This window comes from Bos indicus x Bos taurus, chromosome 2 (assembly GCF_003369695.1).
Source record: "Bos indicus x Bos taurus breed Angus x Brahman F1 hybrid chromosome 2, Bos_hybrid_MaternalHap_v2.0, whole genome shotgun sequence".
NCBI classification, from domain to species: domain Eukaryota; kingdom Metazoa; phylum Chordata; class Mammalia; order Artiodactyla; family Bovidae; genus Bos; species Bos indicus x Bos taurus.
In genome coordinates this window covers 52,736,944-52,762,403 of record NC_040077.1, presented here as the reverse complement: position 1 = coordinate 52,762,403, position 25,460 = coordinate 52,736,944, and the positions used below count along the sequence as shown (strand labels likewise).

The 25,460-nt window shown below is 39.2% G+C and overlaps 1 protein-coding gene across 2 annotated transcripts in view; it reads right to left on the bottom strand.

Annotated features, from left to right (window-relative positions):
- Window positions 1–11,385: 11,385 nt before the first annotated feature.
- Window positions 11,386–25,460, bottom strand: part of GTDC1 (glycosyltransferase like domain containing 1) — a 493,004-nt gene continuing 478,929 nt past the window's right edge. For both annotated transcript variants that reach the window (XR_003514505.1, XR_003514508.1), the window contains 2 exons: window positions 13,594–14,856; window positions 11,386–11,754 (listed from right to left, as the gene is read on the bottom strand). The gene's annotated coding sequence lies outside the window, so the exon portion shown is untranslated. The remainder of the gene's footprint in view (window positions 11,755–13,593; window positions 14,857–25,460) is intronic.

Genomic DNA, 25,460 nt, shown 5'->3' with positions numbered 1-25,460 from the left:
CTCAGTTGCTTCAGTCGTGTCCAGCACTTTGAGACCCTATCGACTGTAGCCTTCCAGGTTCCTCTGTCCATGGGATTCTCCAGGCAAGTATACTGGAATGGGTTTCCATGCCCTCCTCCAGGGGATCAGGGATCCCCGGCCCAGGGATTGAACCTGCAATCTCTTGTGTCTCCTGCACTGCAGGCAGGTTCTTTACCCACTGAGCCACCGGGAAGCCCCTTTTATGATGATACTGAACTGTAAGTTCAGTACTATAATCCATGAGATTCACTAGTGAAACAAACATAAACAGAGCCCTCAGGTTATCTCTGCAAGTAGCTTCTGTCCTGTTTATCTACCATTGCATAACATATTACCCCCAAATTTAGCAGCTTCGAACAATAATCGATATTTATTATATTACAAAGTTCTTGAGGGTCAAAATTTAGGAGCAGCTTACATGAATGATTCAAGCTTAAGATCTCTCATGTTTCAGTCTAAATAATGACTTGGTTTGCAATTATCTGAAGCTTTGACTTGAGCTGGATGATCTACTTCCAAGGTGGCTCACTACATAGCTGGCAAGTTGGTTCTGGCTGTTAATAAGGGGCTTCAGTTCCTTTCCATGTGGGCTTCACCAGAAGGCTGTTCAACATGGGGGCTAGCTTTTCCCAAAGAACTGGTCTAAGCCGCAGTCACTTATATGACCCAGCCTGGGAAATCATAGACCATCATTTCCACAGTATCATATTGATTACACAAGATCAGCCCTATCCAATGTGAAGGGCATAATAACAAAAAGCAAAGATTACTGGGAGTCAACTTGGTCATCCTGTTATTGCTCAAGACACCTTCCATCGAGATATGGAATTGTTCTTTGATCAGTTTGTATCTAAAGTGGCCTGTGACTGTTTTGAACAACTGAATACAATGGAAGTGATGCTATGTATATGCGCGTGTGCTCAGTCATGCCTGACTCTTTGTGATCCCAGAGACAATAGCCCACCAGACTCCTGTGTCCATGGAATTGTCCAGGCAAGAATACTGGTGTGGGTTGCCATTTCTTCCTCCAGACGATCTTCCCAACCCAAGGATTGTACCCGCGTCTCCTGAGTCTCCTGCATCTCCTGCACTGGCAGGTGGATTCTTTTCCACTGGGCCACCTGGGAAGCCCAAGTGATGCTATGCCAGTTCCAAATTAAGAGTCTTTTAAGGACATTGGAAGTTTTTCTTTTTCTTGCCGTTTGGAGCCCTGAGCCATTCTCTAAGAAGTTCAGACTATAGCTTCACTGGTGGCTCAGCGGTAAAGATCCCTGACTTGAGTTCAATCCCTGATCCAGGAAGATCCCATATGCCAAGAGAAGCGACTCAGCCCAGTACACAACAACTACTGAGCCTGTGCTCTAGAGCCTGGGGAGCTATAGCTACTGAGCGCACACGCTGCAACTACTGAAACCCGTGGCCCCAGGGCCTATGCTCTGCAACAAGAGAAACCCACACACTGCAACCGGAGACTAGCCCCTGCTCACCACAACTAGAGAAAAGCCTGAGCAGCAACAGAGGCCCAGCACAGCCCAAAATGAAATAAGTAGATAAAATTTTTAAAAAAATAAATAAAAAGAAGTTTAGGCTGCCCTGCTGAAAAAATAGCTACATCCTGGTATGTTAAGGTATTGGACATGTGTGCAAAGAAGGCCATCTTGGTTAATTATTCAGATGACTCCAGAACCTATTACTGAAGGACTGCAACCTTATAAGAAATTTCAAGTTAATATCACTAGCTGAGTCTGCCAATTCATAGAACTATGAGACTATGAAATGATTTGCTATCCAATGACAGAAAATCAGGACAAAAGTTATGCAACTTTCTATTATTCATTCTTGGTACTTTATGTATACCTTTGGATTACAACAAAAGTTCCATGATGGCAGGGAACGGTACCTGGATTACTATGATGGCATCTTAACTGGTTTTTCACAATATTCTTGCCTCCAACCAACTATTCTCCAAATAGTAGTCAAAGTGACTATTAACATAACTCATATCAAAGTCTTTCCCCATCCTCAGATGATTCTATGCTTCAATTTTGTATATGACTGCAGTCTATATAACAATACAACTCTTTCATAACATGTACAGCACTGTATTTTTAATCATAATTTGCATAATCATTTTTTTTACTGTTGTTCTCCCTAACTAGATATTAATCTCTAATAGGCAAGGTGCCTTATCCATTGGTCTAACCTCTGTGTCAAGTACAATGCTTAGTACATAGTGGCCATTCAATAAATATTTGTTAAATGAATAACTTTTTAAAAATGGTTTTTATAGTTCACTTGATTTTGTATTTAGCAACTAACTCCCTAAGTTGCCTTTGGGAGTAACTAACTTGCCTCTTTGGGCTATTTCCAGTTGCAATAAATATATAAAACCAATTAATGTTTCAGCTAATTTTTCACAGGCTTCCAGACATAGGTCAAGAAAAGAGTTACATGAAATGTGACATATGTTCCAGTCTTAAACTAAGGATTCTGTTAAGATAAGCAGAGTTGCGGCCACTCTTTATTGAGAATAGCTATTCAGATTGTATCTAATTCATCAAAGCAAAATAAATGATAATCCTCCCACTTCCTTTTGCCAGTTCTCATTTTTATTTTATACAGAATTTTTTTAATGATTTCCTACATTTTCTATTGCATATTTATATGTATTAACTTATTTAGACTAAGAATAAAAGATTCTCCAACTCCTTCCTTTGGCGACCTTGGAAAGCATAAAGCCTTGGTTAATATAATCAGACCAATCCTAGAAAATTAAAATCACCACCCAAAATGCTTCTGCATTAATAAAAAATGGAGCCAGACAGACTGTTAGGTAAAGCATATGTTAACAAAGCACAGAAGTGGTTAAACACAACGACATTTCCCTATATAGGAGACCAAAGGCCCAAATATTCAATAACAAAAATTTTAGCCATATGTGCACTTGTGTAGAACAGATTATTAACTGTTATCCTCTGTAAATATAAGAAATGAATTACAATAAATCTGAATAGTTTTAAATTATTTTCTTTCTGAAATCACAGCCATTAAGCAGTGGTGATCATTCAGTGGAAATATTCATCAAGATACATGTATGACAGAAATACCAAGTTCATTTTGGGATGTCAAATGGAGGCAGATTCTACAAATGCTTATATTCAAAAACATTTTCAGAGTAATTACGCATTTTTGGACAACGTTTTCAGCATCCTTTTTCTTTTTTTCTTACATATGTTTCTAAATCTGTGTTTGGAATCCAAATTTTAAATTTAATTACAAGCAGAAGAATATGCTTACTTAACATCCAATTTAATCCTAAATTACCCTGAAATTCATAGAGGCTCATGGGAGTTTAGGGTTGGAAGTTTCCTAAAGTTTATCTAATCCAGTGGTTTTCAAAGATTAATACGCTCTAGAATCATGTAGTTGTTCTTTGGGTTACCCTGGTGGCTCAAACTGTAAAGGATCTGCCTGCAATGCGGGAGAACTGGGTTCAATCCCTAGGTCAGGAAGATCCCTTACAGAAGGGAGTGGCTACCCCTCCAGTATTCTTGCCTGAAGAACCCCATGGACAGAGGAGTCTGGCAGGCTACAGTCCATGGGGTCACAAAGAATTGGCATGACTGAACAACTAACACATTTGGAATCACCTAGAAGACTTATTAAAATACAGATTGCTGGGTTTCACCCTCTAAGTTTTTGAATCCATGGGTTTTGGGGGTGGGGGAGGCACTGAGAATTTGCTTCTATAGCTAGTTCCCAGATCATGTTAATGTTAGTGGTCCAGAGGCCTCCCTTGGAGGATCACTCATCTAACCAACTGCTTAAATTTTACAGATAAAGAAAGTCCCAGAAAACTTGAAAAATTAATCCAATGATTCTGCCATAGTCAGTGACAAATGGCAGCGAGATTAGAAGACAGTTTTCCTATTTCCAAGTAGAATGCTCCTCTGATACTACTTTCTTATTCTGAAGTATATTCAGTACCATATGAGGCATTGATTAATAAGCTACAGAAAAAATAAGTCACAGCTGAGGAAAAGGAAAGACAACATAAACATGGTCTCTCCCATTCAACAAAATTAAAGACATGCAGGACCACACCAAAAATCGAATGATTCAGGTATTTCTTTGTGGCCACTACTCCCCTTTTGAAGTTCATTTCCCTCTAAACATCTAAGGACTTACTTTGCATTCTTACATTGCAACGTCTTTGTTGATAACTTTTCAGTAATTCCATTAAAGCAAATCACAGGGTTGTCAAATCTTCAAGGATCAGAAGATCATGAGTTGACAAGTAGCAGATGCACAGAAAGAAGTTTTAAATAACGTGCATTCATTCCCCATGTGGAGTAAAGTAGAATACCTATTACTCCATGATAGTAAAAACCAGCCGGGAAGTAACGAAGAATGGAGTTATGCCACGATATTTACCATTTCTCCCACTTTTATGCAGTGAAGAACCCAAAAATTCAGAAGAAAGAAAACCCTTAGATTTTCCAACAAGCTGTTTCTGTTTAAGGACAGAAGTTTCTGTTAAAATTTAGTATAATTGTGATGTCACTGAGCACAGTGAAAGCTGCAGGCAAACAGAACATTCTCATTGTAATACCACTACTGTAGGCATATTTGAAACACTATAGCTTCTTCAGACTATAATTATAACTGTTTGCTGCTTCTGTGGTTTCAAAGATAATAGAAGTTGTTCACAAAATTTACACAACACTGATGTGTTGCATATAAAATATAGACAGTCACGTGCAAAATATCCCATTATATATTTTCTCATAGAGAAAAACAGCTGAGAAACCTACAGACCATCAAATTATGACTCCAGTGTTTCATTACAAGCAATTAGACTCCGGAACCCAAAGGTACAACCAAAATGCTTGGTGTAATTTGGCTAATACCATTTAAGAGCTGGGCCACAGGTGTTTAAATCTGCAGAAAAGAAAAGTCCCGGTGGCTCTAGGGTCTTATTACTTTACTTTTAATTCCTTCCATCGCCTGCACATCAAAGGTGGGACCTGGGAGAAAATATATGTTAAATGAGGAGAGAGATTCAAAATTCCACTGATTCATTCCACAAGCACTGAGTGAATGACTACTCCATGTCAAGCACAGTTCTTGCCTAAGTGAACTCAAAATCCAGCAGGAGAAGTGGCCATAAATGCATCCCTTGTCAAACATTGAACTCTGTTGTAAAGATATCAGTACAACCTGTTACTCATGTTATAGAACAGACTGGTTTTTTGTTCAGACTGGGAAATTAAGAAATAATTGCCAACAAATGACATTGATATGGGTCTAGAAGAATTAAAAAGTAGTTTCCATATGGAAAAGAAAATCATCTGATGGGAAATAAAGCCATGAAAGACAGGTTTGAGGTCATATCCCTTAGAAAATTAAGGAATTTGTACACTGTTTCCAACACAGTAGGAGACATGGGGAGTGTTTGAGAGCTCTAAGCCAAGTAGTTTCTGAGAAATTATTGGGGAGCACACCTAAAAAAGGTAGACAAAAAAGAAAAGACAACTTTTTGTAATGCTTGGATGACCTGTTATAATAATAGACTCCCTGGAAATCAATCACAAAGAATTCAAGGAGTTAAAGAGATTTGGAACAGACTTTTGCCCTGAGGTATCTGCAGATTTCTGGTGGCCTAGAACCTGAATTTCAGTGAATCATGAATTAGTGACAGGACACAAAACTGAGGCCAGAGCAGAAATAGATATCAACACAACAAGGTAAATGGGGAAAAAAAACAATAAAATTAACAACAACAACAATGAAAACTAAATGAAAATCAAAGATATGATATGCAGCACCAATACAACCAAAAGTTAGTTCTATGATAAGACTAATAAGGTACAAATCTCTGACAAGAGTAATCAAGGGGGAAAAAAGGGACAAAGGATGCAAAATACATGAAATGAGGGATGAAAGAGGGACTTAATTAGTGATGCAGCACATCCTAAAAAGATAGTATGAGAATATTATATCAACTTTGTTATAGTAAATTTACATTGATCAGTGAAATGGGCAAATTTCTAGAAAGATTTGTAAACTTACTTGTTCATGAAGACGTAGAAAATCTGAGTCACCTTAGAACTCTCCCAAGAAACTAAAAATATTGTTTTAAAATTTCTCCCAAAGAAAAGCAGCTTGTTGAAATTGTTCTATTGATGCATTCTGCCATGCAATTGAGGAACAGATTATTCCACTACTTTAGAGAAAAGAGAAAAAAGAAATACTCATTAACATAGGTAAAAACTAGCATATCCTTTATACTGAACCATACAGAGTCAGTTTGAAACAGAAAATTATGAGTCAATCTCACATAAAAATTATTAAACTAAGTCCAGGGATATACAAAGAAGACAACACATTATTAACAGATCATGATTATTCTATAAAAGTTGAGTTGATTCAACATTAGAAAATTATGAGATTGCTTTGTTATACTAAAAGATTAGAGGAGAAATCAAGGGACATAAACCTACACATCCATGAAGCTCAACAAACTCTAAGCAGGATAAGTACAAAGAGATTCTCACCAAGCACATCATGCCAAACTTGCAAAAGACAGAAACAAAGAGCAAATCTTGAAAATAGCACATGAGAAGCAACTCATCACATACAAGGGATCCTCAAAAAGAGTATAAGCTGATTTCTTTTCATAATCACGGAGGTCAACAGGCAGTAAGATGACATATATAAGTGCTGAAAGAAGAAAATTGTCAACCAAGAATTCTGTATCTAATAAAATATCCTGCAAAAATGAAGGTGAAATTAAGACATTTCCAAGTGAAAAAATCAAAGGGAGTTTATCAGCAGTAGTCCAGCCCTGTAAGAAATGTTCTGTAAGTATCCTCATAGCTCAACTGGTAAAGAATCTGCCTGTAATGCAGGAGACCAGGGTTCAATTCCTGGGTTGGGAAGATCCCTTGGAGAAGGAAATAACAAACCATTCCAGTATTCTTGCCAGGAGAATCCCATGGACAGAGGAGCCTGGCAGGCTACAGTCCATGGGGTCGCAAGAGTCAGACATGACTTAGCAACTAAACCACCACCATAAGAAATGTTATAAAGTGTCCCCCAGACTGAAATAAAGTATACTAGACAATAACTCAAAATCATATGAAGCAATAAGGAGCAACAATAAAAAAGCTATACAGCAAACAATCGTAAATAGTAATGCATATTTGATGTGTAACTCCTCTTTTTCTCCCTATATTATTTGGAAGACAAATGCATTAAAGAATAATTATAAATAATCATAAAATTATGTTAAGGAGTGGGAGATAGAGTTATAAAGGAAGAGAGATTTGTATACAACTGAAGGATAGTCTAAACAAATTTTCACCTAACAAGTAATAACCAGTGGAGGGACCTGACCTATCAGTTGGTAAGACTTATTACAAAATATACTATTTAGGACACTGTGGCATTAGTGTGGAAATAATCCTATAGACCAATGGAACAAGAAAGAAATGCCAGAATCAGATCTACACACCTTGATGGAAACCTGATATATGAGAGAACTAGAATTGTCAATCAGTAGCAAAGGATAAATTTATCATTAAAATATGCTTGGACAAGTGATGATCCATATGGAAAACATTGTTATCTTCAACTATATAAACAATTAATCCCAGATAGATCAAGTACTTGAACTGGAAAAGCAAGAGTAAAAAATTTTAAAAATTAGAGGAAAATACATTTGCCAATGCAGGGTAATAAATAATTTTTAAATCAAGCAGAAAACATAAACCAAAAAGGGAAAGAGTAAAAAAGCATTGCTACTGTCTAGAATAAATTTTAAAATCTTATGAATTCAAATGAAAAAGTCAAATAGTCCCTTTAAAATGAGAAGAACCTATAACAAAAAGTTTTCCAGAGATGAATAGACAGTAAACATAGGAAAATATTTCTTAATGGAAATGACAATCAAGCAATGTGTATTAAAACTAGCATGAACTATAATGTTATATATAAGGTTATAATGTCCAAACAGAATGGTAAAAATTCAGAAGTCTGAAAATGCCAGATATCAGCAGTACGTGGAATAAAGGTTATACACTGCTGATGTAGAATAAAGTTGAATACATTGGTGAAACTACTTTGGAAAACAACTTGGAGTTGCTTGGCATAGGTGCATCTGTGCATGCCCAGCATTTCTAGGTGTATATTCTAGAGAAGCTCTTGAATACATGAACAGGAGCAAACGTATATAAGAACAAGTATAGTGATGCATATTTTGTAATAACAAATCAATCCAAATGTCCGACAGCAGTAGAAAAAAAAATTGAAATTCATTCTTTTTTATTGAGATACAATTGGTAAATAAATTTGTATGTTTCAAGTGTATAACATTGTGATTCAATATTTGTTAGAATGCAGTAGTATACAACAGTGAAACATGAATCCCAGATAAATCAACATAAATATATCTCTAATACTTAATATTGAGTCACAGAGTAATACATTATGATTCCTTTTATATAAAGTACAAAAGAAGGCTAAATAAAATAGCAGAGATTCAGATTTTTATAAGTATAAGCACATATGATTTCTACTTAGATTAATACATGCACATACATGACAAACTTGAAGGAAAACAAGGGCTGGGGTTAGTTCACATAATTCAGGAAAGTAGTTACCTTCAGGGCAGAGGAAGGGGGCTTTCAACTGGGCAGAAGCTCACAAAACATAGGCTTTCAAATACAAAGGTAATATCTTATTTCTTAAGCTGAATTAAGAGCAGTGATCATTTTGTTTTTAAAAAATGCAACTTCGGTATACTATATCCATTCTTTTAGTATGCTGTATTTCACTATATAAAGTATTATATTCACAATAGACAACACAATACTTTATAGAAGTAAAAAGTAAGTCTGAGTAGGAAAAAGGAATCGAGTCTAAATTTTAGGAAAATTATTCTGGTGGACATACAGAAGAGAGACATTGATGGTGTCTATTATCCCCATGGAGAATATGAGGTTCGAACCTGGGCAATGCCAGTCAAGGGCAGATTTAGAAGAGAAATGTTATGAATGTATCATTGATAGAAGAGATAAGAGAATTTGTTTACATTTTTAATTGAAGGATAACAGCTTTACAATACTGTATTTGTTTCTTATTACATTAACATGCATCAGCCATATATATATACATATATATATTGTGTATATATATACACACACACATATATATATATATATCCCCTCCCTCTTGAAGATAAGAGGATATTGATGTGTTTTGTCCCTGACTTAGGATGGTGACAATGACCAAGGAGAACTGTAGGAAAGCTCTATTTGAAGGATGAGAAAAGGAATAGGAGTAACCAATAGAAAAATAGACCCACCGAAGAACATCCCAAAGCCAAGTGAGGATTAGGTAGTTTGGAACAGATATAGCTCAATCACTGTAGAGTAAGTTCTGAAATCAACTCCTGGTATGCGAAGTACAGAAATATTTTTCTGAATTTGGGTGAAGGGAGAGGGTGTGGAATAGCAGCTGTGAGAAGTACAATAGGGAAAAATTAGAGACAGAAAGAGGACTGAACAGCAATGAGAGCCCAGCTGAGCTTGGACAGCATGAATCTGTAGGATAGACCTCTGGCACAATTCATGACCTTGAGTGATCATCAAGGTTGCAAATATTTTCATGTTCAAAACATACAGACATACATACACAAACACTCGTGCATGCACTCACACACTAAGTTTGGACTAAATAATTTGTTAGAGGTCTATCAAAAACCAGAGACCACAATACAGAGGAGACTATAAAATCCTTTATAATTAGGCCACATAATTGCCATGGATAACTATATTTCCATCTAGACACAGCTTCTTCAGGATTCTGGTTGGTCAGAATTTCCAGGAAAAGTTTAAAAAGGAAGGTTAGTGGAACAAATCAGAGCCCCCACTGCAGCAGTTAACTCTGAAGCAATAACTGATATTCACTCTCTCCCCGCTTTTCACTCACTTTAGACTTTCCTCCCCTTCGGTCTGCACTCTGGTTGGTCCAGGTGGCTTGACAGGTAGTTTGACCCAGGCCCTCATCTCTGGCCTCTTGTTTCTATGTCATTCTCAAGTCATAGTTATTGTATTTGCTCTTCACAGGTACCAATTACAGTGGGCGGGAGAGGCACACATATTTCCCATTGTGTAGCACAGCCCCACTTTTCTGAGATAATCATGGCCAGTTATAAGGAGAAGCCAGAGTGCTATGACAGTGACTTGTGTTTATTGCATTTTACTCTGATCCTTGATGGAAGCATGCTTATTTGTGAACTAGGACCTCAGGACCTACAGAGCCCAGTCTTGCAGAGACAGCAAGCACAGGCTGACCACGTGGGTTACTAGGACCGATGAAGAGGAAGATCGATCCTACTTCCACCCCTAAATTCCCAGACCCATCTGTTTTATCTATTGAGGCCACAGTACCATATAATGGTCTTAATTTCAGTTGCACAGCATGTTCTGAAGGGTAGCACTCCATTGCTTTAGCCTACCATCTCTAAGCCAGCCCCTCAGCTAGACTGTACCTTCAAGAAGCCATTCAATACATTCCATGATCTAATACCAGCTGCTGCATCTTATTTGCTGCAAAGTGGTCCCTTGGTCCATGGTAATGTTATGCAGGATTGCCTGTCAGTGACTGTAAACCACTCAGTGAACCCTCAGTGGGTGGTACTGGCTAAGGACCTCCAAGCAGAAAAGGCAAACCCATACCTGGAGTAGGATGGGATCCAGTCAAGAGGAAATACTGTAGGAAGAGTCTGATGTAGTCAATATCTAGCAAGCAGCTCACTGGTGTCCTCAAGGAATATTCCTGTATCAGGGTCTGACAATACTCAGTCATAACGGGAAATGTCGGCTCTTCAAGGATCCTGTTAACCGCTCTGCGACTAGGGAGCTCACTTCCCTTGTAGCATCTCCCACCATGAGCCCCAGCCTGTGGACACTCTACCACTGAGTATGCCTATCATCACCAGCAATACCTTCCTTATTTCCTTGGTAAACTCAATGTCCTCCAGACCCTTGTGAAGAATTTGGCCCGTCGATAGGTTTTGAAGCCTCACGTGGTTAACTCACAGCAGCAGCTTCCTTCTCTGAGCCTTGCAATCCTCTCCTCTGCAGTGTCCTCCACAGGACTGTATGGCAGTTCCAGGACTTCTGCTTCGTTTAGTGTGTGTGTGTGTGTGTGTATGTGTTAGTCCTTCAGTCATGTCCAACTCTTTGTGACCCTTAGGACTATAGCCAGCCAGGGTCCTCTGTCCATGGAATTCTCCAGACAAGAATCCTGGAGTGGGTTGCCATTCCCTTCTCCAGGGAATATTCCTGACCCAGGGACTGAACCCAGGTCTCTCGCACTGTAGGCAAATTCTTTACCATCTGAGCCATCAGGGAAGCCCATTCATTTATGGTAGAAAAGTGCTATCACTCACCTCCAAAAACAACCTCAGCAGCATATTAGAACTGTCCTCCAAGCCCCTGTGAGAGTGTTAAATCCTGTGTCATTAGAGAATGGCCTATATTCTCCCTTGACCAGCATTATCTCCACCTCTATCTGATAATACTATGATGGTCCGTTCTCAGACAAACTCTCCTGCTTCTTTCTGGAACATGATAATCAAGTCCTGCAAATTGCTATCCTTTTTCCAGTCAGCCAGTGCCTTGATCTGACCAAAGTTATAGGCCAAGAGAGGACTTGAGGGAAGACCTGTCAAGGAGAAACATTGTCTTGTAAGAGACCTCTCTCATTTAAGGGTTCTTCATGTTCTTCAAGCAAGAAAAGAATCTAACTTCCATCAAGAATTAAGCCACCTCTACAGAACTGGGGGTTTTAGGGAAATAGATTCAGGGTTCTCATGCACATTTACCCCAAAATCCCTCCCCGGATCCCATTTGCTTCTTATTAGAACCTACCTTTGACACAGGACACGTGTCTATTCTGAGAATTCAGACTTCTCCTCAATTCAGCCACTTTTACAATTAAATATAAAGGAACCAAACAATATCTGATCATCAGCTGTGTGTGACCTTCTACCTCAGAAGATGAGAGCCTCAAACATTTACAAGAGGGCCTTCTGACTACCACTGTGCTTTAAACTATTGACTAATAGATCTGAGCCTGTCACTTTCTCTCTTCATTGGATCAATAGCCCTTAGCAATAGCCATCTAGTTCCACCGTCTTTACAATTACTATTTTCCCCTTTCTCTCGAATACCTGAGACTTTGTGCCAATTATTACATCCCTTCTACCCGTACTGTATCCCAGCTTATTACAGATGAAAGTATTCACAATGTCACTGCCACAGTGTAGCTAGGGTGATCAATAGCCTCCCTCCCAGCAGCTGGGGGGTGGGGCTTGGTGCACATTGCCTGGAATTCAACTTCAGAATCCCATCCTTAAAAGTTGCTTTCTAAGACCACATCTGCTTTCAGCTGCCCTAGGTTAAATTCCCTATTGCTTGCTCAGTTCTTTCTGGCTGTAGCCTGCCAGGACTGTGGCCCGCCAGGCTCCTCTGTCCATGGGATTCTCCAGGCAAGAATACTGGAGTGGGTTGCCATTTCCTCCTCCAGGGGACCCTCCAGACCCAGGGATCAAACCTGCATCTCCTATATATCCTGTATTACAGGTTAATTCTTTACCCATTGAACCATCGGGCAAGCCCTAGGTTCCCTAGAAGCAGAATCTAAGAGAGGACTTCTTGTTTGGGTTATTTATTGAATGCTCTTGAAAGAATGGGACTAAAGGCTACAGGAGAGGGCAGGGGGAGGAACTAAGGAAGGATGTGGCCTTGGCATTCATTTGTTTCCATAAGAAGTTCTGGAGTACACATTGTACCACAGAGTTGGTCAGTTTATGGCAAAAGGATAACACTTCTCTACCGCTGGGTCTACAGGAGAGGGCAGGGGGAGGAACTAAGGAAGGATGTGGTCTTGGCATTCATTTGTTTCCATAAGAAGTTCTGGAGTACACATTGTACCACAGAGTTGGTCAGTTTATGGCAAAAGGATAACACTTCTCTACCGCTGGGTCAGACAGTCATTGTCTATACAGGAGGGGCAGTGCTGGAAAGGGGCATGTAGACTTCCTGGTGAGGTGCATGCATGTGCGCCCAGTCGCTTCAGTCGTGTCTGACTCTGTGACCCTATGGACTGTAGCCTACCAGGCTCCTCTGTCCAGGAATTCTCCAGGCAAGAATACTGGAGTAGGTTACCATGCCCTCCTCCAGGAGAGCTTCCTAACTCAGGGCTTGAACCCATGTCTCCTGCATCTCTTGCATTTCAAGCAGACTCTACTCACTGAGCCACCTAGGAAGCCCTTCCTGGTGAGGTACCTCCTGTTAAAGAGTAATTCTGCAGGGAAGGCACATCTATGAATGGCTATCAGCCTATCCCCACAGCAGTCAGGAAGTGGACGTCTCACAGCATGCAAGGGATCCAACAGCACGGCACCAGCACCATCCACTTAAGTACTAAGTCTTAAGATACCTTTAGTGTTACAAACTGCAGTAAAACAGAAGAGTAATTCCATGAAATCAAACCACATACCTAAAGCCACGCAGTGATGTGCGGGAACCGGCTTCTATTAGCCCATAGGAGTTAATTATTCACATCTCTTCTCAATTGGGTATTCAGTGATGTCATGTTGGAGGCTTGAAATTGTCCGTGGTGGGAGTACTTACACTATGGAAACCAGCAAAAGCTACGCACCAGGCCCTTTTTTATGGGGGGGAGGGCGGTGGGGAGAAGGGAGAAGATGATGAAGTTGTTAAACATTTACCAGCACACTGCTGACATAGTGCAAGAATTGTTATTTCCAATTTAAGTATAAAAAAAGGTTAAGAAAGAGCAATTAAGTGACAGATTTAGAATTAAAATCTATTTCTCTCTGACTTCATCATATCAGGAATATTAGGCTAACTTAACATACATTTATTGAGTGACAACCATGTGCCAAGCATGGCTGTCACGAAGGCGCATTCTAAACCCACAAAGGAAATGGAATGAAAGTTCACTCTATGGGAAATGGAGAACATGATATCTTGGAAATTTAATTGAATTTCTTCTAGCTATTTTCATGTCTTTGAGATTTTAATAATGTTCTAAAGATTTTTCCCTTTCAGTCTGTAATATGAAGATTTTTTAAAATGTAATCTAAATGCCTCAGTTTATGAGATACATATGCAAAAGCACTTTGGAAGTGCAGAAAGCTTAATACAAATGGATGAATTGTTAATGAGAAAATCATTAGAGAAGATACCGCTCTTTTTCAAAAGGCTGAAGCAATAGATCCCTTGGAGTGAAGAGGAGGAGGACTTAACTGAGTCAAGGCCACTTTTTCTTATGGCTTTCAATCGAGGTGAAACAACTTCTCCAGGCTTTGGTTTTGACAATGATTTTTTAATGTGGTCGGAATTCTTCTGGTCCTGAAGAAAGGAGAAGCTCTTCTCTCTTCCAACATTTGCCTCCATCACCTTTTCAGAGCTGAAACTAGAGTTGTTCCGAAGAAAGTGTTTCAAAACTCAGGCTGCTTCATATCTTTCCATGTACATTCAGGGAAAGTTGTTGAGTTCAGGGCCATCATCTTTTTGGATGCTTGGTCGTTTGCTGATTTCAAGACTTTCATATTTCAAACCTCTGGTTCCTTGGTTTTCTTCTCTCACGTCTTTGACTGTAAGCTGCCTCCTCTCTGTCCCAGGCATCCTTGCTGTCCCCTCTTCCCACTCTTTCTGGCAGAACAATACATCATCATTGCAGTGCTGTTGGTCTCCAGTGCTGCAAACATCGATGGCTTTCGAGAGCAAGTATATTCTAATGGAAGAAGAGAAAATAAAAGATGACTTACTCTTACAATAGTGAAAGGTACAATCACAGCATTAGGAACAGTTGTAATAGCCGCAAAACTATGATCTGAGCACCTGACTGGTTCTTAGAGAAAGCAACACATGTATACACACAAACGTTCCCACGCAAACACAGAGAGAGAGAGAGCGCATATGATTATATACCTATTTCCTAACTGAACAAAGAAAAGGCAACACAACTCTTTAAAGGGCTGTTTTGGGAGTGGGGGTAAAATTTCAAAAGACTGCTCTCAAAGCATATTGTATATGAGAGACAAGGAAGGTTATGGATGAGAGACAAAGTGAAAAACAATTCACTTGCTCCAAGAATTTGCTGAACAATTTCATCTTGCTGAATTCCACCCATTCACACATGTATTTAGATCCTAACAATGACTGACAGACATTTGGAAAGCAAAAGTAAAAGTTGACCCGCAGACAGTTCAAATTTGCCATATGCTTGCTGTCACTGTTAGCAGTCTGTAGACCATCCTAATTTATGCTTCAGCAGATTAACCTGATGTATTTTAAAGACTCTGAATACCTGTTTATTTTTTGAATAAGGCATTTTATTTTTCCTTATTATTCATAAGTATGACAGCAGTGATAAATGAATAAGGGCAGATTTAAGTAGATGGAAAGGGGAGATAAAGGGTTTTTCCTCCAATGACCTCTAACAAATATTTTCCACTTAAATGATCGCCTTACTGAACAAATTCTCAAAAAATATACATCAGGTGCAATTTCAGAAATAAAAGTTCTTTCCTTCCACATAGCCTAAACAGAATTTTAAAAGGAACTTATTACTGCTTAAAAATCACTATACTTTAAATGGCATGTGTGTATGTATATGCAAATGACTAATCATATACTTTTTTTAAACTAATATTTGCGTTTTTAAATTTTGTTACTCTCTTGTGCATTTAAGCAATCAAATATCCTGTCAACTAGATGCCCTTTCCTTTTCTTTCATGAAACTACATTTCTTAGGCATTATTGTAGATGTAAAATATTTCTGATGGAAAGGGAAAGAATTACTATCACTTGTTTTAAAATTTGATACTTCAGTCCAAATCTACTCAATCTTTCCTCTTTGTGCCTTTGAGGGTAAGTCTTCAACTTTCCCAGTTTTAATCAGATAGCCCAGATGGTCATGCTTATGGTAAAAATATCATTAAGGACTGGATAAATAAAATAATTAAGAGATTTACTAATTAATTTTTAAAGATTCTAGATTTGAGCTAGGGCTATAGATTGTATTACATAGGCTTTGTCTCTTTTGCTTTTAACAAAAGTGGTTAATAGTGGTTGGTGTGTGGTAATGCTCAGTAAGTGAATTTTAATTAGTTATTAATGGTTATTTACAAGTTATCATATGTAGTCTGCTTTTAAAGGTGCCATACTTATGTCAAAATATTCTAAAATAATGAAACCCACCATCTAAAACATGCATGGCCATTCATTATTTTAAAATAAAATATTCTGTTGCTTACATTTGAGCAAACTTTACTTTTCACATATCTCTTCTGACAGTATTTAAAGTATGAAGCATGAACAGAGTTAAGTAACTACAGCAAGTCATAGAAATTACACGTGGAGACAGAATGAAATGGCTTAACTGCAGGCTTGTGCTTGTCGCCACACTGGTGGACAAAGCCGGTGGGACTAGGAGAGACCTGATCTGCACCTCACCCGACAACATCCACCTGGCTTTTTTTCACAGCAAAACCTCCTTGTCCTTTAAATTCTCGAGGTGAGGAGGGTTGGAATGATGCACCGGATTCATCTGAAGCACCAACAAGACTCTTGGTTCATCTGGAGAAGCGAAGCCCTGGGCAGCTGGCACCCTTCCACAGGGAGCTACAAACTCCACTTTGCCACATTGCGAGTCTCCCCAGGCAGCAGATGTCTCGTAGCTGCCGCGCAGGTCTCCAACTCCACCACACCACCTGGACAACATATTTAATGTACCGAGGGTGCGTTTGTCGCCACTTGGGAAAGATTTTTTAAATTTTCTTTCATTTTTCTCTCAACACCTTCCTGATTAGTGAAATTTGGCCTCAGATTGCAAAACTTTGTATTCAAAAATATAAGGGGGAAGAATCAAGACTCACATTTCTTCCCATCACCCCAATTCCCCACCCCCAAATCATTCTGGAAAAAAAAATGCATCCATCTTCCGTATCATTACAATGCTCTTTTATTCTTTAAAAATGGAATCTTTCCACAGAGCAGTTCTGCTGAACCACTACGCAGAAAACTTATACAACGAACTGTGAGATGGTTCACCCTCCTGCTTGGCTCCAGCAGCACCAACTTCAACACGCCTCCACCACAACTTTAAACGGTGGGTGCAATCCTCGTAGAACATTATCTGGAAAACATTCTGACTTTTTCGGCTGCTAAAGTGATACTTACAGTACCGTTGTGTCTGTTTAGTTTAAAAATGAGGTTGATAACGATAATGCTTTTCCTAAGATGATCTTCTACTTTTTAATGATACCCGTAGTTTCCCCTACATAAATGACTAAATCCTTACAGAATCTCGGTCTTGATTAGCACTCCTGCTAGTAAAATTTCACATACTAAATCAGCACCAGCTGTAGCAAGAAAGAAAGAAAAAGGCAAGTGTAAATGTTCCATATGCCCCACCAAATTGGCATCTGTGTCAGTAACCCTTTTTTTTAAACTATTGTATACATACATTCTCTTAAGTGTTTTGTTCACAGAATACTGCTAACAAAATTCCTCTGTTGGCATCTCAAGGAAAGAGCCTGTCCTTGGTATAATTCAATGGCACAAAATACAATTTCTCCTTCTCTTCATGTGGTCACAGACACACCTGAGTTCTATGTATATAAGTTGCTTCAAGTTAGTGAACCTTTATTTTGACATCTGTTCCCTGTAATATGACATGGCAGTGCTCTTATAAAGCTGCTTTACAGTTGAAATTCAATTGGTAGCAATACCAAACAATGTTAGAGAGACAATAGAATTATTTTGGTCACCTGGAAGGTATCTCAGAGACCAGGCTCAAAACAAATAATCTGGAATGTGTTGACTGTAGAAAGCATTTGTGATCACTCTCATGTTGTCACTCTGGTTTTCTTCCCATCATGAAGTGTCTCTTCACAGAACTAAAGATGCATCAGAAGTAATCCTGAAGCTACAGCTAAGATAACATATCATGCCACTTTAGGTGGTTTTCTTATCCACTGGGACCTTACTGTCTGAAATCCAGTAGGTATAGTTCTTCAGGAACATATTTAAACCATCAACATGAATACCACAATAACCATCAGAAAGCTACAAGCATAGAAGAGTGTACTAATTAAATGTTTACATACAAAGAGTGTCGGTAGGCTATGGCCCAGAGATAGCTGTCTCACAGAGAGAGCTCTCTGGAACCTGGCTACCCTGGTAAATGCGTGCGTGCTCAGTGGCTTAGTCATATCCGACTCTTTGGGACTCCATGGACTATAGCCCACTAGGCTCCTCTGTCCATGAGATTTATAATAGTGGAGTGGGTTGCCTTTTCCTTCTCCAGGGGATCTTTCTGACCCAGGGATAGAATCTGAATCTCCTGCATTGGCAGGGGATTCTTTTACTGCTGAGCCAAGAGAAGCCGGTTATCCTGGTAGACCACTGTATATGGAAGAAAGAACACCCATTTCTTTGTGACACTCACTAATTCCTGATAATGTGTTCTCACAAAGGTTGATATTTTGTGTTGCTCTCGTTTACCTCCATGTCTACCTCTCTGGATTTAACTATAAACTCCTTGAGATAGTTTCTCTATAGTCCTTTATCTGTCTCACTGAAGTAGCAGAGTTCAGCAGATACCCAACAAATGTCTGTCCAAATCAAAATGGTTAAGGAATGCTCAAATTTTTGTTAGAATCTAAATGAACTGGTTGATGAATAGTTACCGATTGGGATCAAGTGATCCAATTACATAAGGACAAAGGAAAATGGCTGAAAATTTCTTTTGTTTCCCTGAAGTTTTCCTACTATATAAACTCCCTTTCATCAAATGTTATTATATGGGTATAGAGATTTAGTTAAAGTTACTCTCAATAACTTTTTTATATCAAAGGGTAAAAATCAGAAGGCATTTTGGTGACAAGTTAAAAATCTCTTGGATTTTCTGAACCAGTTTACCTAAATTCTTAGCAAAACAATTAGAGAAGGGAATGTGGGAAAATTCACAACTACAGTATATTTTGCAGACTGCTTTTATAAAATATGAAAATTCATTCTCTTAGAAACATGGAGCTTCTTTTACAAGACAATGGCTTCTCTCTCTAGTACTGTTGCTAATCCAACAAAGCTGCTAGCCTCCTCCCATGGAAGCTGTGAATGGAATTCCCATAGTGGCAACTTTGAATGAGATGATCCAATGTTTATACACACGAAATTCAACTACACTTACCAACCGTATAGTGATCTTGCAGCTGTTATAATGATTATACTGAACTGATTCTTAAAACACTTGGTCATATTATAGTTGACGGTAGCAGTGGTAAAATCTGTATTTCTGCTAATCTATTGCTTCCAGAAAGTAAGCGCAGTTGTTGATATAGCTTTATGTTCCCAAATATCAGCAGAGTAATACAGAGTATGTATTTGTTCAATGACTCCTGAATACATGATGCTTTTGAACAACCGATTTCTTACATGGTTGCCTTCTTATTTTTTAGTCCTAGTCTGTAATTGGCATGTTTATTTTAATACAGTTGCATGGATGATAAATTACACACAGATATGGGATTTCTCCAAATGACAGACAAGTATAAAAATGAACTTGGAGAGTCAATCAATCAAGAAGTCCTTCCTGAGAACACTGTGTGTGCACGCCGTCCTACGACACTTCATAATGGAGAGTCATAGGCCCTGATGAATAAGAACAATCGCTGATGCAAGTCAGGACAGCATCAAGCTGGCATTCTGGTTGCTCTATGCCTGTGTCTCCTTGGTAAATATTTTGAATATCAACTTCGGTTTCTGATTGAAGGCAATTAGTGATTGTGCTGTGAAGACACAATGTGATTATCATCTTAAAAGAATTAGACAATGGAGGAATATGAAAAACAGGGTAGTTTATACAATGCCTACAGGAAGTTTATAGACAATGGTCGTGTTCACTAGGCAAAGTTCAGGAGGTGATGACGTGTGGAATTTTCATTTAGGGCACCGATCTTCAAGGCGGTGTCTGGACCAATCCTGTGTCTGGACACTGGGGACTGATGCCCATCACTGTCATTGCCTTTTATAATTTCATAGGCTTTGCTAACCAAAAGCTACCTCACTCTCCGCAGATGCATGCCAGGGTACTTTGTGTGGGGTGGTTGCTTCTTAAAAGGCCACAGCCAGGTCACACACTATTTAAAACGCTACTTTATTTAAGACAACTTTCAAGTGTTCCTTCTCCCTTTGCTATCTATGATTGCCCCATTTCAGTTTGCCATAGAACAGCTGTTTCGATATCCAGCATTTATCCGTTCTCCACATGCATCCAGCCCAGAGGGATTGTTAAGCAGATCATTGTTTTAATTCTGGCTAGATTCCAGGTCCCCATTATTAGTGATCCTGTCTTAACATTTACTGTTCAGTTTGGCTCACAGGTGATGTTGATTAAATTGGATATGCCATCTGGGGTGGCTTTTCGTCTGGTAGGCACATTCAAGGCAGAGCATACCTACTGCTTCATTTGGGTCTGAAGCTTTACACCTCATGTGATGGCATTCTGGACATGGCTGTGTGCAACCTGGGCTTGAGTCCTGGCTTCTCCAGCTAGTAGTTTTTTTTGAAATTGGGCAATCCACTCCTCTATTCGGGGCTTTAATTTTCTAATGAATAAAACAGAATCATCACTAATTCATTCTTTCACTTAGTTTCCATGTTCATTTTTTAACCATTTACTAGGCAGCCACTATTTGCCTGAGAGTCTGCCAGGTTTGGAAAAATCAGAGATAAGTATAAAGAATATACTGATATTACGTGTATCATTTACAAAATACGTCTTTATGCAATAGACTTGAGCAAAGAGCTATGAAGCCTGGAGGGAAAAACAACAAAATCTATTCCCAAGAATCACAGGATTTCTCAAGAAGGACATGAGCATTGAGTTGCATCCTATAACTCAAGAGCTCCAAATCTTGCTTTTGTGCATCTCATCAATGAAAATATTCATGTGAGGATAACACATAACAATTTTATCCCTATGTCTTGGGTGAAAATGTCAAACATGTACAATTTTTTTTTTTTAATTTCATCAGTTAATTTAAGTAAGCAAAGCAAACTTAACTACATGTGCTACATTCCACCTGGGATTGTTTTGAGAAGCAAATGGCATGATGTGTGAACCAAGTAAAATGCTGGAGAAAGCTTTTGAATCTGTGGGTGATGTTGCATGCCCTTCCTATCCCAAGAGGCGGTCCAAGGATTGAATTAGAACATGAATGTGAAAGAATATTGGAAATGTAAAGCATCGATAATAACAAGAACAATAAGAGTCAACACTGATTCCACTCTTACAATATTTGAAGCATCATCCTAAATGTTTTATATGAATTAGCTCATTTATTTCTCCCAACAGCCAATATCGTATGTTCTAAAGCTGAGCCATCTAAAGTGTTGACATCGCTCACACCTCTTTCAACTTTTTCATAGGGTTTGTCCTAGAATTACTTCACTTTTTACAGATGAAGAAATGAGGTACAGATAAAACTACACAATAATTTAAAAAATTGAAAATACAATATATAACCCAAATAAAGGCAATGCCAAAGAATGCTCAAACTACCGCACAATTGCATTCATCTCACATGCTAGTAAAGTAATGCTCAAAATTCTCCAAGCTAGGCTTCAGCAATATGTGAACCGTGAACTTCCTGATGTTCAAGCTGGTTTTAGAAAAGGCAGAGGAACCAGAGATCAAATTGCCAACATCCACTGGATGATGGAAAAAGCAAGAGAGTTCCAGAAAAACATCTATTTCTGCTTTACTGACTATGCCAAAACCTTTGACTGTGTGGATCACAATAAACTGTGGACAATTCTTCAAGAGATGGGAATACCAGACCACCTGACCTGCCTCTTGAGAAACCTGTATGCGGGTCAGGAAGCAACAGTTAGAACTGGACATGGAACAACAGACTGGTTCCAAATAGGAAAAGGAGTACGCCAAGGCTGTATATTGTCACCCTGTTTAACTTATATGCAGAGTACATCATGAGAAACACTGGACTGGAAGAAACACAAGCTGGAATCAAGATTGCTGGGAGAAATATCAATAACCTCAGATATGCAGATGACACCACCCTTATGGCAGAAAGTGAAGAGGAACTCAAAAGCCTCTTGATGAAAGTGAAAGTGGAGAGTGAAAAAGTTGGCTTAAAGCTCAACATTCAGAAAATGAAGATCATGGCATCCGGTCCCATCACTTCATGGGAAATAGATGGGGAAACAGTGGAAACAGTGTCAGACTTTATTTTTGGGGGCTCCAAAATCACTGCAGATGGTGACTGCAGCCACGAAATTAAAAGACGCTTACTCCTTGGAAGGAAAGTTATGACCAACCTAGATAGCATATTCAAAAACAGAGACATTATTTTGCCAACAAAGGTCTGTCTAGTCAAGGCTATGGTTTTTCCTGTGGTCATGTATGGATGTGAGAGTTGGACTGTGAAGAAGGCTGAGTGCCAAAGAATTGATGCTTTTGAACTGTGGTGTTGGAGAAGACTCTTGAGAGTCCCTTGGACTGCAAGGAGATCCAACCAGTCCATTCTGAAGGAGATCAGCCCTGGGATTTCTTGGGAAGGAATGATGCTAAAGCTGAAACTCCAGTACTTTGGCCACCTCATGCGAAGAGTGGACTCATTGGAAAGGACTCTGATGCTGGGAGGGATTGGGGGCAGGAGGAGAAGGGGACGACAGAGGATGAGATGGCTGGATGGCATCACTGACTCGATGCACGTGAGTCTGAGTGAACTCTGGGAGTTGGTGATGGACAGGGATGCCTGGTGTGCTGCGATTCATGGGGTCACAAAGAGTCGGACACGACTGATCTGATAGTGTAGCACTATTTCCATCACATATTTCCCCTTGCTTCCATTCTCTCCCACAGATGTAACTCCTTTTAACATGTGGGATGTGTACTTCTAGTGTATTTTCAAGTTGTAGGAGACTTTGTAGAAACACTGGACAGAATATTATATGTACTGCTCTATATACTGCATATTAGATATCAAAAATTATGCAAATTATTCTGCAACCTGCACTGCTCACTTTACATTCTATCTTGGACAACTTTTTATGACGTGGGTCTACCTTATCTTATTCAAAGTCTGCATAGTGTTTCATTACATGGATATAGCATGACTTATTTAAGCAATTCTTTAATAATGGCTATTGTTATTCAAAATATAGCTATAAGTGATGTCACTATATGTAAATGACCACTTGTATTTTTAGGATAAATTCCCAAAAGTACAATTATTGTGTCAAAGTGTAGATATATTTCACATTTTAATCCATATTACTAGATTGTGCCATAGAACATTTATAGCAACACACACTCCCACCAACAATATATGCTAATGTTTACTTCCTAATATTTACCATCATCTTTGGTATTTTGATAGACGACACAGAATCTGTTAGTATGTCTGTGACTCTAGATTCTGGATACTAGGTCATATATAGTGTCGTCTTCCCTGGGAATTGGAGACTAGTCAGACAAAGTAAGTTTGACTAGACTGATCTAAGTGAAAACAGCTCGAGTATGGCAACCTACACTGCTGAGGAACTAACAGTAGTTATTGCAACAGGAGTATGGCCTTAAATGGAGGTTTTAATACTTTTAACAAAACTGGACCGTATCTAGAGTAGACAGATAAATCTAGACACATAATGCTCAGAAACCCAATGTAAACCAGCAACAGCCCTATGGGACACATGTGTCTTCACTCCCCACTTTCTGGTCCTGTGTTCGTGCGTGCCAAGTTTCTTCAGTCATGTCTGACTGTGCAACCCTATGGACTATAGCCCACTAGACTTTTTTGTCCATGGGATTCTCCAGGAATGAATATTGGAGTGGGTTGCCATGCCCTCCTCCAGGGGATCTTTCTGACCCAGGGATTGGACCCCCATTTCTTAATCTCCTGCATTGGCAGGCAGGTTCTTTACCATTGGTGCCACCTCTGGCCATAGGCAAAGGCAATTGCCATTAGGACTCCACCTCTGAATCCTTCACAATTCAGTCTCTCTGATCGCCACTCCAAACTCAATAGAGTAGACACATTAAATATAACCTATTTGGCATTGCTGAGCTGCACAGTGGTTTTGCCAGAAAAAATGGAATCAAGAAGATACAGAATTTTCATCAGGATGTATTTTTAGAGGAGAGAAGAAAGTGCAGATGACATCTGATTACAATATTCAAATCGTCTTTAAGAACCACCTCCAAGGGACTTCCCTGGCAATCCAGTGAGTAAATGGTTAAGATTCCAGGCTTCCATTGCAGGGAGTGTGGGTTTAGATCCCTGGTCAGGGAACTAAGATCCCACGTGCCTAATGGCACACAGCACACCAGGAAAAACAAAACAAAAAGCAAAAAATCCACCTCATTCCTGAATCAAAGATGGGAACAAGTTAGGTTGAAGCCTAAAGCCCTGGAGTGATTTGTGGGTGTGCCTAATGGAAAACAATAATAGTTGATATAGAGAGATTCTGGCCAGAATATTGCTGGTGATGAAGACAAGAATGATGTCAAGATAGCGACATTCATCTTGATTTCTTAAGACTACTAGGCAACCCAATCAAAAAATGGGCCAAAGATCTAAATAGACATTTCTCCAAAGAAGACATACAGATGGCTAACAAACACATGAAAAGATGCTCAACATCACTCATTATCAGAGAAATGCAAATCAAAACCACTATGAGGTACCATTTCACACCAGTCAGAATGGCTGCGATCCAAAAGTCTACAAATAATAAATGCTGGAGAGGGTGTGGAGAAAAGGGAACCCTCTTACACTGTTGGTGGGAATGCAAACTAGTACAGCCACTATGGAGAACAGTGTGGAGATTCCTTAAAAAACTGGAGATAGAACTGCCTTATGATCCAGCAATCCCACTGCTGGGCATACACACTGAGGAAACCAGAAGGGAAAGAGACACGTGTACCCCAATGTTCATCGCAGCACTGTTTATAATAGCCAGGACATGGAAGCAACCTAGATGTCCATCAGCAGATGAATGGATAAGAAAGCAGTGGTACATATACACAATGGAGTATTACTCAGCCATTAAAAAGAATACATTTGAATCAGTTCTAATGAGGTGGATGAAACTGGAGCCTATTATACAGAGTGAAGTAAGCCAGAAGGAAAAACACCAATACAGTATACTAACGCATATATATGGAATTTAGAAAGATGGTAACGATAACCCTGTATACGAGACAGCAAAAGAGACACTGATGTATAGAACAGTCTTATGGACTCTGTGGGAGAGGGAGAGGGTGGGAAGATTTGGGAGAATGGCATTGAAACATGTGAAACGTCA